Genomic DNA, 14,225 nt, shown 5'->3' on the forward strand with positions numbered 1-14,225 from the left:
TTTGGAAAATCCAAAAGTGCACGCCTCATAGCGGTCATTCACATTTAAAAAAAAATTCTAAAACAAAAACTCAAGTTTTTTAAAACAAAATAACAAAAAAAAATGAAAATGAATGATTGAAAAAAAACAATAATATAATAAAAAAATATATAGTGGCGCCATAACTCTAAGGTGAGGAAAATACACAGTCGTATTTTAGTTTTTTACAAATTATAATTAAACGACAGTACTTAGAACGCTAATATTAACTAGGAAAAGCCCAGGGTATAACTTTATATAATACGAAAAAAAGGATTCTGGTACGATAAATTTTTCGACCAATTTCTCTGCCACATACATGGATCCATAAACACAGACTGACGGACGTCCAAAAATGATTGATTTTAATGTTATTATTTACTATGTTTAACAAAATAATTGTTCATAAAAAATACCATATGTGCTTGATACATTATTTAACTCGATTTTAGTGCACTCATATTATCCTGTAAGTGTTATATTAGTGAGAAAAAAGTCATTCAAGTTTCGAAAGACTGGGTTTTTTGACATGTCGAGAGTAGAGCACTGCCAGAGGCGTGCAATATAAAAAATAAACAATTAGCTGTATCTTTTTTAAACAAAGATATTTTTTCACTAAAGTCAGATGTGAGTTTTTAAAGTCACTATTATTATTATATATTTATGATGATGAATGAATATTAGATATTTATGATATAAATTAGTAAGGGAGGTTTAAAATATGGTCAAATGAAAGTCACCACTTTCTCGGTTCACGGTTCTTTCTTTATACAAATTGAGGGACAAGATTGGCACGCACGCTTACCTTACTAAAATAAGCGCCTTATTAAAAAAACCTTGGCTACCGGCTGCTTTCTGTAGCTTTAATGTTTTATTGTCAGCCTTCTGTACTTGATACAGCTTTTGGGTTAGAGGTGCTGTTTACGTCACTTTGAAAGACACATTGGTGTACATTTCGCATTGGTTTTCATTTTTGTCTAGCCACTAATCTGCATAAAAGTATGTTCTAGAGAAGAAATGTAAAGAAAACTAAATGTAAGAACCTAAATATTTTATTTTTACTATTATTAACGCAGTTGATGTCACATTATACATTATATAGTATGCCGCTAATGGCTATAATAATCTACATTCTAATTACACGTAACATTGTGTCGATTCTTATAATTGTAACAAACAAACAAAACATTTCTCCCGCAGTGGAAGTATTCAAATAAAGGTTTGTAGAAATACAATTTTAGCTGTCCCTTGGAGGAGCATGTGCTTAGCTATGACACCAAATGGTAATGATAAGGCACCAGCTTGCAGCACCCCAAAGGCCCAACGTTACAGAATCTTTGAAAATAGGAGCATTGAAATAACAGAAAAACCTCAGTATTTACCAGCGCTAATAAAAGTTACAAGATCAATTACAAAACACTAAAAGTACTTAAAACTATGGGACGACCACTAATTATAAAATCATCTCACAACTCCAAAAAGAATGATGTGCTTAGATGAATTATTGAATTAAACGTCCTGACCTGTGGTAGCATCTGTAACTACTTAGGCCAAAATTAATATGCAATCTCAATGCAATTAGCTATCTTAGATCGACAATTCAATCCATTTCTAAAGAAAAGCATGCCAATATTGAATCCATGAATTGAGTAACCAATTATTCAATCAATCGTTCAGAGGACGGATCAGAGATTGAAGATTGCCCTCTGTATGAAAATGAATGTTTACACTACACATGCGCATGCCAATAACATATCTTTCCATTTTGAGGAGACTGTTTACGGTAGTGACTCATAACAGTAAAAATATACGGGTAAGGGTCCAAGGGGAGGGAGAAGCGGCATGCATGCAATTGCATTGCAATTTGCAAACGTGTTCCCACTTCCCCAGATTGTGTCGGCTAGCGCGCGCCGCAAACGTAAACAGGAATCTGCATTGCATTTTAACAGTCAAAAGTAAGTTTTTGGCTTGATTTATTTTAATATTTGCAGTTATTTATTAGATAGATTATATCTTATATTGTTTTGTTGTAAGTTAATTAAGAGTGATTAGTTTTTACGTACTTGGCCCAGTCAAGGCTATTGTTTGTTTTCGAAAGTATGGGTTGGGTACGGTTGACATGTTTTTTTTATATTTTTCATTTTAGATGCCCAGAACACGCTCGGAAGTCTGAACGAGCGCGGTCTGTAAGTAAATATAAACATGCTTATGGAGAAGTGAAACACGGGACTTCTTTGGAGATGCAAACGTGATCGAATGGGTGCGAATCACAATGAAGATATCATCAGTATGGGGTATGTTGCTCATAATATTTTCTAAGGAGCAAGAAGAAACCTATCAAAATATAGCATACGATGCGCGGATATAGATTTTGGTCTTGCTACAAAAGAGGTACTGAAGCTGGTATTTGAACAACTAAATACAATATAAAGCGACCTGCTTTGGGTTGAAAATAAAACGGCTGGTAAAGAATGATCATTGATCCCGTTCGTTTATAAATAGAAACCCGTCACTGTCTGTACCCGTAGCTCTGACTACAAGCCTTTCAAGAGCGAACGAATGTGGAAGCTTTTTATGATAATAAAAAAACTATTTTGGACAGACATAATATAAGCTACAGGATACATACAATGAGATGAGATGTGGTAGTTGTTACATCAGCTGAACGTAAATTAGTAACAGTTGCTTGTGCAGTATGCCTTGGGAAATGCCATACATCCATTTTTAATATTTCCGAGAGATCGTTATCACGATCACTTTGTTAGGGGCGGGTGGAATCGATTGGAACGACAAATACTTCAGGAGTCTTTTATTTTTCTCGAGCATTTCATAAAATACTATTATTCGAGACTGAAGAAAGAAGAGAACGCACAAAACCCTGATTCTGTAGATAACAATCCTGTACTCAACAATGAAAATCTTCCACCTTCTGATTCTTTACTGGGGCAATCTTTAGCTCCATCAAGCTGGAACCCGCTTTAGAAAAAACTTGATTTTTCTAAATTTACTTTTATCTACAAACGATGCTAGTGAATGTAGTAAACTTTATTTTTTTGTAGTATCATTAATTGCGCCGAAAAAATAATTAATACCGCGCAAAGCAGGAAATATTACAAATAATTCAATAAAAAACTTTGAAACGGGTGCTAAATTGTTTGTAGTTTATTGTAGTGACAAAAAAAAATTTTTTTTACCCCACTTTATTAAAAACTACGGAATAAATGCTAAAATAACGGAACTATGCAAAAAAAAAGACACCGACTCAAAAACTATAAACGATGCTCATAAATGTAGTATACTTTATTTTTTTGTAGTATCATTAATTGCGCCGAAAAAATAATTAATACCGCGCAAAGCAGGAAATATTACAAATAATTCAATAAAAAACTTTGAAACGGGTGCTAAATTGTTTGTAGTTTATTGTAGTGACAAAAAAAAATTTTTTTTACCCCACTTTATTAAAAACTACGGAATAAATGCTAAAATAACGGAACTATGCAAAAAAAAGACACCGACTCAAAAACTATAAACGATGCTCATAAATGTAGTATACTTTATTTTTTTGTAGTATCATTAATTGCGCCGAAAAAATAATTAATACCGCGCAAAGCAGGAAATATTACAAATAATTCAATAAAAAACTTTGAAACGGGTGCTAAATTGTTTGTAGTTTATTGTAGTGACAAAAAAAATTTTTTTTTACCCCACTTTATTAAAAACTACGGAATAAATGCTAAAATAACGGAACTATGCAAAAAAAAAGACACCGACTCAAAAACTATAAACGATGCTCATAAATGTAGTATACTTTATTTTTTTGTAGTATCATTAATTGCGCCGAAAAAATAATTAATACCGCGCAAAGCAGGAAATATTACAAATAATTCAATAAAAAACTTTGAAACGGGTGTTAAATTGTTTGTAGTATATTGTAGTGACAAAAAAAATTTTTTTATCCCACTTTATTAAAAACTACGGAATAAATGCTAAAATAACGGAACTATGCAAAAGAAAAGACCGACTCAAAAACTATAAACAATGCTCATAAATGTAGTATACTTTATTTTTTTGTAGTATCATTAATTGCGCCGAAAAAATAATTAATACCGCGCAAAGCAGGAAATATTACAAATAATTCAATAAAAAACTTTGAAACGGGTGCTAAATTGTTTGTAGTTTATTGTAGTGACAAAAAAAAATTTTTTTTACCCCACTTTATTAAAAACTACGGAATAAATGCTAAAATAACGGAACTATGCAAAAAAAAGACACCGACTCAAAAACTATAAACGATGCTCATAAATGAAGTATACTTTATTTTTTTGTAGTATCATTAATTGCGCCGAAAAAATAATTAATACCACGCAAAGCAGGAAATATTACATATAATTCAATAAAAAAACTTTGAAACGGGTGCTAAATTGTTTGTAGTTTATTGTAGTGACAAAAAAAAATTTTTTATCCCACTTTATTAAAAACTACGGAATAAATGCTAAAATAACGGAACTATGCAAAAAAAAAGACACCGACTCAAAAACTATAAACAATGCTCATAAATGTAGTATACTTTATTTTTTTGTAGTATCATTAATTGCGCCGAAAAAATAATTAATACCGCGCAAAGCAGGAAATATTACAAATAATTCAATAAAAAACTTTGAAACGGGTGCTAAATTGTTTGTAGTTTATTGTAGTGACAAAAAAAAATTTTTTTTACCCCACTTTATTAAAAACTACGGAATAAATGCTAAAATAACGGAACTATGCAAAAAAAAGACACCGACTCAAAAACTATAAACGATGCTCATAAATGTAGTATACTTTATTTTTTTGTAGTATCATTAATTGCGCCGAAAAAATAATTAATACCGCGCAAAGCAGGAAATATTACAAATAATTCAATAAAAAACTTTGAAACGGGTGCTAAATTGTTTGTAGTTTATTGTAGTGACAAAAAAAAAATTTTTTTACCCCACTTTATTAAAAACTACGGAATAAATGCTAAAATAACGGAACTATGCAAAAAAAAAGACACCGACTCAAAAACTATAAACGATGCTCATAAATGTAGTATACTTTATTTTTTTGTAGTATCATTAATTGCGCCGAAAAAATAATTAATACCGCGCAAAGCAGGAAATATTACAAATAATTCAATAAAAAACTTTGAAACGGGTGCTAAATTGTTTGTAGTTTATTGTAGTGACAAAAAAAATTTTTTTTACCCCACTTTATTAAAAACTACGGAATAAATGCTAAAATAACGGAACTATGCAAAAAAAAGACACCGACTCAAAAACTATAAACGATGCTCATAAATGTAGTATACTTTATTTTTTTGTAGTATCATTAATTGCGCCGAAAAAATAATTAATACCGCGCAAAGCAGGAAATATTACAAATAATTCAATAAAAAACTTTGAAACGGGTGCTAAATTGTTTGCAGTTTATTGTAGTGACAAAAAAAAAATTTTTTTACCCCACTTTATTAAAAACTACGGAATAAATGCTACACCACATTTTTTGGTCACTACAATCAATTTAGCACCCGTTTCAAAGTTTTTTATTGAATTATTTGTAATATTTCCTGCTTTGCGCGGTATTAATTATTTTTTCGGCGCAATTAATGATACTACAAAAAAATAAAGTATACTACATTTATGAGCATCGTTTATAGTTTTTGAGTCGGTGTCTTTTTTTTGCATAGTTCCGTTATTTTAGCATTTATTCCGTAGTTTTTAATAAAGTGGGGTAAAAAAAAAATTTTTTTGTCACTACAATAAACTACAAACAATTTAGCACCCGTTTTAAAGTTTTTTATTGAATTATTTGTAATATTTCCTGCTTTGCGCGGTATTAATTATTTTTTCGGCGCAATTAATGATACTACAAAAAAATAAAGTTTACTACATTCACTAGCATCGTTTGTAGATAAAAGTAAATTTAGATAAATCAAGTTTTTTCTGAAGCGGGTTCCAGCTTGATGGAGCTGCAATCTTTGACTACTGTAGGATTAGGTTTTACATTTTGTTTATCTTATTATTTAGTTATTTTTTAGATTTTACTTTATTTAAGTTATAATTACATGTTATTTTATGTTCGTTTTTGTTAATTATTTATGCACTTTTTGTGCTGTACACTCTGGTGGTGTTTCTTTATTTTATTGTTCCATACTAGGGTTGCCTGCAAGAAATGGCTTGTTAGCGATAAGGACGTCCATAACTTATGTAACCTGCTTTTTTATGTATATTTTTGTATAAGATAACGAAGTGTAAATAAATAAATGTTAACTTTTTATAGAAGACCGTTATGTTGTATTATGTTAAATATTTCTATAAATTAAAGTAATAATAAACCTTCTGCGTATGTTTATATTTGTCATTACTAACCCCAACCACTGTCACAACCGTTCTTGGGCTGTGGTCGGTTGTGACATATTGAATAGTAATCTTGTCCAGCCTTGCGATTCTGTAACTCACTTTTCAAACTAACACAGCGGTTTTCGCATCGGCGGTCGCTCTCAAATCAGTCGTGAAGTAGTCATTTTATGATTTGGGATTCCGATAAACAATACCGCTGTGTGAGTTCGAAAAGTGAGTTACAGAATCGCAAGGCTGGACAAGATTACTATTCAATATGGAAAAAATCAATATGGAAAAGAGGACAATTGGGGAGGCCTTTGCCCGTAGGCACACATAATCGGTTGTCCCAGATTAAAAAAAAAGAAATACTATAATATATATCGGAGCAATGGCGCCGGTATCGGCTGCCAATTTAATTATAATTTAATAACATCAAAGTTAAATTAGTTCAAAACAGTTATATTGTTTATTTGATTTGCCAATATTAATAAATTTATAACAGACTGTTTGAAACTATTTAATGGTCCATAATAATGATTCCATAGTCATTATTATTAAATTGGCTGCCGATACCAGCGCCATTGCTCCGACATAATATTTTGAATTTTTGATATAAGGCTATAAATAAATAAAGGAATAACATTTTGGTAATTTTACACTTGGCAAAGGTACAAATTAAGATTTGCATTACTTTTCTCGCAGCTAATAGTAAATCACCAAAATTATTGGGGCACAAACAAAAATTTATCAACCGTACCCAGTCTGCCTACTTGACTGTAATCGAATCATAATTAAAAATAATCATATCACTTTATATATATTTAGTCTATTACACCGTATCGAAGAATATAAATCGATTTCTAATTGTCTTGTTAATTAAGAAGATATGTCTAATGAAGTCTTTTTCTAGAATATTTCCGTCATTCACGATCCGGTATTAGTGCGTTATTATACGTTAATAATTGGTAAGTTACTTTTATTATATTTCATTTATAGCTAGCTGATTTATATCAGGTGTGCCTCTTGCCCATTTGCCTCCTGTAATATAAAAAATAGGCATAAATACCCTACCCCGAAGGATCAGTATGTCGGTCCCATTACGGTTAGATTTAAAGTCAAGACTTAACTCTAAGTTTGCTCCTTGTGAAAGGCCGAACGATTAATGCCTTTGTTATGTGGTGCTGGAATGTTAAGAAAAACGCGCCAATACCTCGATCTGGACCCAACTCCGCCTACAGACTTGCCTGGCTACCATATGCCAACAACGAGTTTTCTGACATTTCGACGAGTTGAGTTGAGTGTCGCACGCTAAAGCCACTAGGCCAACACTGCTAATTGTCAAGATATTACAGATTATTTCGACTAAAATTTAATTAATTTTCAGACAAATATGAAACTCTACCCATTTGAATACTGCTGCTTCTGCGTTGATCTACGCCTGGGCTCACTTATTATAGGATGTATAAATTTGGTAACGTATTTAATTATAATGTATATTGTGTTTACCTATGACTCTAATTGTATTCGTTTTTACAACAAACTCCCAAGCGAAATTAGAGTATTATCACTAAATAAATTCAAAGCCCTCGTTAAACGAAAATTAATCAACAAAGCTTTTTATAAATTTGAGGACTACTTAAATGATCCTAATCCTTGGGATTGAATTGCTCCAGTTCAAACAATTTGTATGACAATACTTGGCGATTAAAAAGAGTGGCGGAAAGTTTCTTGCCACTTCTTCTTACCCGCTCTACGCCCTTGACTTGCGAACTGGTAGTAAATTTAAATTTACGATTAATTTAACTTGACGATTCAAAAGTGTACTTGGTTACCCACTTGAATAAAGATATTTTGAGTTTGAGTTTGAGTTAGAGTCAGTAATTAGTAATTAAAAGTGATAGTTGTGCGATGGAGAATGCTAAACAAAAAAGGGCCATACATTTTTATCTTGTCTCCAATTCGATATAGCAATTGGAGTAGAATCTTGTGCCATGAAAAACATTCCACATTCATTGAAGATTTATTCAATGCGCTGGGTCATGGGAAAGCCAAAACAAGTTTTTCTTGCATAGTGCATGCACATTGCACAATAAGTGAGGAAATGTGGCCAGATTTGAGTTCTAGAGTCTAATCCTACTGCTCGCAAAAATTATATATAATAACAAACAATTACACTTAAAATATACCCAGAAATGGAATACATAATATTTACCTACAAAAAGTCAAATATAAGAAGAGAACAAAAAAAAATACACATTATTCAATACATTGAACTAAGTGATACCTAATTTAAAAGCCTGTTAAAATTCGTAAAGTATATATAATATACCGTATTTCATTTGTATATTATTTGAGCATTTAAATCAGAATCAGCAGGCTACTTATCTAATCCAATTAAGCCAATTATTTAGTCAATCTGTTAAAAATTTATTTTATTTTTCAGATTGGTAATATAGTTCTGGAAGTATTTGCTTGCTATGGCCTTGAAGGCGGGGTGCTTCTGCAGTCCCTAAATATCATCGGGGCAAATGAATTGGGCGTGTCTTTGGTCGTCAGTAATTCCATACTTGTGGTTATTATAGCCGTGTTCATTGGGTTCTGTTGCTTGCTTCTTTTCGGAATTTATAAGGTACAACATTTTTTTGCACGTTTTAGGTTAAAATTTCACACACACACCCATACACCCACACACACATTCGCCCACACACACAAACACTCTCTCTCACACATACATCCACACGCACACATATATCCATAGAACTCTGTTTCTGTAGGAATATTAGTTGACTGTTTTGATTTTTTTATTCGCGTTATACGAAAACGCGTTATAGGGGGGATTACTGTACATGTTATCAAAATTTATAAAAGTTCCGATTTTACTAATTTCAGAATAGGCGCTCATTTGTCAAGATGTATCTTATCTATGCGCTTGTGTTTCTTGTGGTATACGCTATAACATTCTTCGTTCAGTTGGGCAATGGAATTACTGGAGTCGGCGATATAATAGAAGGAGTCGTAACCATTTGTGAGTATTATCCTAAGCTTTATTGGTACCAGAAGCAGTGATGGCCGAGTGTCAGAGGGTGCGACACACATACTGAGGTAGGTTCGAATCCCGGCTGAACCAATCATCTTTTCTATGTCCGCAAGACTCGATCGTACTGCGAAGGAAAACATCTTAAAGCATGCATTAGATCCAAAAAGTTGACGTCATGTATAACCTAACGCTGTATGGATTTTAAGCCCTGGATCTGTTTAAGCATCTTTCTTTGAAGTCAAGGGGGCCGTTCAAGTATTACGTAAGCACTATGGGGGGGGGGGGGGGGGTGTTCGATTTTCTTATTTGGTTATAACGTCAACAGTAATTATTTACTTTTTTACGCACACATTGTCTATGCTTGAAAACGAAATGCATTTTCGAGGATTCCTACAAACGTTAATACATTTATGTACTTTTGTTTTTGACAGCTTTGCTGATGACAAGAGAATGGGGGGTGGGGGGGAAAATTGCGGTAAATCAGCCTTCTGCGCCGATTTTTGGAAATTCGTTCTATAATATTACATTATTTTTAATTAAATATTAAAATACAGTTGAAAGGGGTCTGTCCACTTTTATTACAGGAGCCTTTTAATGATGATGAATTTATTTTCTAGTTTGCAACATTTATTTCAACCTGGTGATCAAGAGTTACTACGATGTGATGCTAGTTGGTGATGTACAGGCTACCTATCGCTCATAAATCGTTTCAGTTAGATTCTGATGTCTCCACGAATAAATTTGTAAACTAAAACCTTTTAAAAATCGAGTTTTTTTTATTTCACACATACACATTACACATGATCATGTAGACCTTTCATCAGCGGATACAAATCACTGCTATGACTTCTCGACTTGGTCAGCCGCAGTGGCTAACCACTATTGGAGAGGCCAGTATTAAGACTGGATGGAGGTCTTTTCTTTAGGTTGGAGGAAGTGCACAACATCCAGTGCATCCATCCAACAACCAAGTGCCAGGCGAGTGAACTATAATGTATGAGAGGCCAAATGTATGAAATTCATGCAACGATCGAATGAATTGTGCTATAAATATTTTCAGAGTAAATTAAGCATATTTGATGGTACTAAAAGAAACTATATTTATGATGATAGCTTTTCAGAAGATCATCATGAAGATATTTTATGGTGTAGATGGTTTTTACTATGTTAAATTTAAGGAGGAGGTAGACAATAAAAGTTAAGTTAAAATTAAAGTAAAAGAGCGTCTCATTTCGTTGTGTGTTTATTAATTTATTTCCAATTTATAGTAACATGGCCAAATTTCTTTATTATTGACTTTATAAATAAGACATTATTATAAATCAACAGCTTTTGCTACAACAACCTTTTGCTATCTATAAACCCCCCCCATACGCCTCATAAATAGATCGTTCTCCGTCGAAGAGTCGAGAAAACTATTAAGCTGTGAGAGTCAGCGGGGAATGGGAGGATGCACAGCAAAAAAGGTATTTTTTCCAGCAGGGTTGATAATTGTCCGGAATAGTCAGTACAGTCTCATACTCTCTCCCAGCAAGTATGCGCTTTCCGTATCGTTAATTATTATTCTTAAACCGAATTTCATACCCTACTAAGTTTCTTCTTCTAGTAATTCATACCATAAACCCCCATCAAGAACTTAGTATAATAGAGGTAAGGAAGGAAGTTGTACCTTCTTTTATATAAGTTTTCAAGGAACTTTTTTTGCACCCATTCATGAGGAGACCATAATATGATGCAGCTGGTTTCGAGAATTGACCTTATTAATAACGAATATAGCGCCCTGGTGGCAGTGTTCGAGAGACCAGCTGACCAGTTTCGCAGGACAAACCCTAACCTCCTAAAGGCATCACATGTAATTGTCCGAATATGCTCCACAAATTAGCAATCTGATACGGACTCTATTTTCCCGTTTGTATTTGAGATTACATATTATAAAACAAAATTTTCCTTAAAAATTTGGGTAATATAAGGAAAAATTATAAAATAATATGTTCTATTTAAGCTATTATTACGCTAGCAGTCATACTGATCTGACAAATTTTGTATCCTTCAAACCTGAACAAGTAAGTTTTAGAAATGCTTTAATAAAATTTGTATTTGTAAAACTAAAGGGCTAATATTGGCTTCAAGTGTGCGAAGATTGTTTACATTTGGTTTACGCTTTTAATTATTAACTAACTACTGAAACTTAACAATAGTTTCTCGTAATATGCAATTCATTTATATCAAAATCTAAGGGAGCGGGATTAATGATTTAATAGATGTACAGTACAAATGCGGTATAGTTTTAAACATAACAATTATTAAGCTTTATTGATTAAGTGTACGACCAAACGACCAATAATGGTTTTGTTAAACAACAGTTTTGACTCTTTTCAGAGGGCTAAAGATGGACGTATTGACAGCTAAGAACCTATGTGTTGCGTCTTTTCAAATAGTAAGTGTACATTTTTAAATCATTAATAATTAAAACGATATGACCTTTGGAAGGTATAAAAATGTTACCATTTTTATTTATGGCGATTATGACTGACTCTAATTTATTTGTCACTATAAAAAATGGAAGACCTACTGGGTCAAAAATAATAAAAATAGACAAAATACAAACATAATAAAAAAAACATATTTAACAGAGGCAAACTGGCAGGAGGCTCATGTGATGTTAAGTTGCGAAACGCTCACAAGTGCGTTGCCAGCCTTTTAAGAGTTTTTACGCTCTTTTCATGAATATGTATACCGAATTAAGGTGTGTTGTCTGTGCGTGATAGATTTTTTTAGGTTATTTACACGTAATTTAAAAAATAAAACAAATCAGTGGCACGACAACCTCTTTAGGTCTTGGCCTCAGATTTCTGAATCTGTTTCATGATCTTTTTTAAATCTAATAGCCAAATAAGTGATCAGCCTCCGATCCATGTCGGTTTCCTCACGATGGTTCACCGTTCGAGCAAATGTTAAATGCGTACATAGAAAGAAAGTCCATTGGTGCACAGAAGGGGATCGAACCTACGACCTCAAGTATGAGAGTCGCATGCTGAAGCCATTAGGCCAACAATGCTTTGTATATTTAATTTGCTTGTGAATATTATAATTTCTCTTGCGGTCGAAGAGCCTGCGACCTAAAAGAGGATCCTTCACCAGTCTATCTCACTGGCCATAAGCCACCAGTGGCTATATTCAGCTGTTAATTTATATATATGTAGTTGTCGGAGTAACTTTCCATTATCGCATCAGGGTATAACGTCATCATTACTCACTGAAGTGTTTCCGAATCGATATTTCGATTCTACTTAGGGTCTTTCAAGAACAGGGGGCCTACCATGAACTCTTATTGCGAGCCTATTGACAACCTACAACTGAGATGCATCGCTAATTCGTACCATGACATCGAAAAAACGAGACAGTTTAGGTTCCCACGTGACCTTAGCCATTATCAGATTTCGTTCGTTCAATTTGTATGAAAATCCGTACCATGACCGCTCGGCTGAACCGAAATTTGACAGTTGCGCCTTCCAACTATGACAGAATAAGCGATTCTAAAAAAGTTACTTTTTGTTCAACTTTTTTGTATCGAAATGTCCAAATAATAGTTTAGAATCTATAAAATTCAATATTTGTATTAAAACTTGTTAATAAATTTTTATATTTTGGGGAATTTTGAGTTTAGAGAGTGTGATAATAAATAAATTATTAAAATATCGACGGAGATGAGAAACAAGACGGCAATGCCGTTCTACCGACTTCGTAGATAATGAGTTTATAATTTATTATAGATTAACTACTTTGACTCATTGAAGATTTCAGTGTAGGTACCTACAAATTATTGCACATGGTTCAATAATATTCAATAAATTATTTAGGCATGTCTAACAAAAACATAATTCCCCAATATATCATATTTACAATAAATAATAATGCCATATCACTAGTAGATATTTATTATAATTAAATTTTTCCTCATTATGTTCATGAATTGTATTATTCTCCTCTGCTTTTTCTTTAAAAAAAATAGAGGTGTTTCTCAAATTTATAATGTGTAAATAATAAGCCATTTGAAAGTATTATAATAACAGTATTTATTTAGTTAGGATGACTCCATCAAGATAGAAAAAGATGTCTTGTCTTGCCTTGTCTTGAATCAGGCAATGTTCAATTGGATATAAACATATATTCATTTATATATTTCATTCTCTCAATTCAGCGAGTTTGTCAGGTTTAAGCTGCAAAGAAAATATAATTATTTATATTATATGAATTAGTTAACGTATAAACTGAATTTGTACAATTTTAAGGAATAAATTTTTATCATTATTTACTTATGATTTTCGAGTAATAGGTTGATTGTAATGTCTTATGCAAAGAGTTTTATATCAGGAATTCACTTCGATATAGATATTTATTTTTAATAAACAATTTTTGAACAATACTTACCCCATCATATTATTTTATAAGTTAAACAATTTGTAAAACTATATTTATTAAACCGAAATTTTGTAAACACCAAATATATTGAAAGCTCCTATCAAAATTTGAAGGAAACGTTTAAAAATAATAAGTGTCAACTGCACAGCACCAGAAAACTTTAAATTTAAAATATATCAAAAGAATAGTTTTATATTAAATAAATATATATTAAGACATAATAGCTTATTGTAATTGATGAATTATTTAAAATAATTTTATATTTTATTTAGTTTTATAGAAACATCTGTCGAAGTAAGTTTGACAGTTAAATTTCTAAACTTACATAGAAACCACAAACAAAATTATCGTTCTTTCATTCGGTCTTGCGATGCTAATACGATTCA

At 32.2% G+C, this 14,225-nt stretch overlaps 2 long non-coding RNA genes across 5 annotated transcripts in view; one reads left to right on the forward strand and one right to left on the reverse strand.

Annotated features, from left to right (window-relative positions):
• Window positions 1-1,900: 1,900 nt before the first annotated feature.
• The window catches only part of LOC125051680, a 33,070-nt gene continuing 20,745 nt past the window's right edge, over window positions 1,901-14,225 (forward strand). For 2 of the 4 annotated variants that reach the window (XR_007117323.1, XR_007117322.1), the window contains exons 1-6: window positions 1,901-1,973; window positions 7,291-7,345; window positions 7,765-7,851; window positions 8,824-9,009; window positions 9,270-9,405; window positions 10,035-11,854. This is a non-coding gene — a long non-coding RNA (uncharacterized LOC125051680). The remainder of the gene's footprint in view (window positions 1,974-7,290; window positions 7,346-7,764; window positions 7,852-8,823; window positions 9,010-9,269; window positions 9,406-10,034; window positions 11,855-14,225) is intronic. The other 2 variants (XR_007117324.1, XR_007117325.1) reach the window with 2 other exon arrangements.
• LOC125051684 lies at window positions 13,422-13,909 on the reverse strand. Its single transcript, XR_007117328.1, has 2 exons — window positions 13,849-13,909; window positions 13,422-13,637 (listed from the first exon to the last, which is right to left on the reverse strand). It is a non-coding gene; the product is annotated as an uncharacterized LOC125051684 (long non-coding RNA).

Source organism: Pieris napi, chromosome 8, assembly GCF_905475465.1.
Source record: "Pieris napi chromosome 8, ilPieNapi1.2, whole genome shotgun sequence".
Lineage (NCBI taxonomy): Eukaryota > Metazoa > Arthropoda > Insecta > Lepidoptera > Pieridae > Pieris > Pieris napi.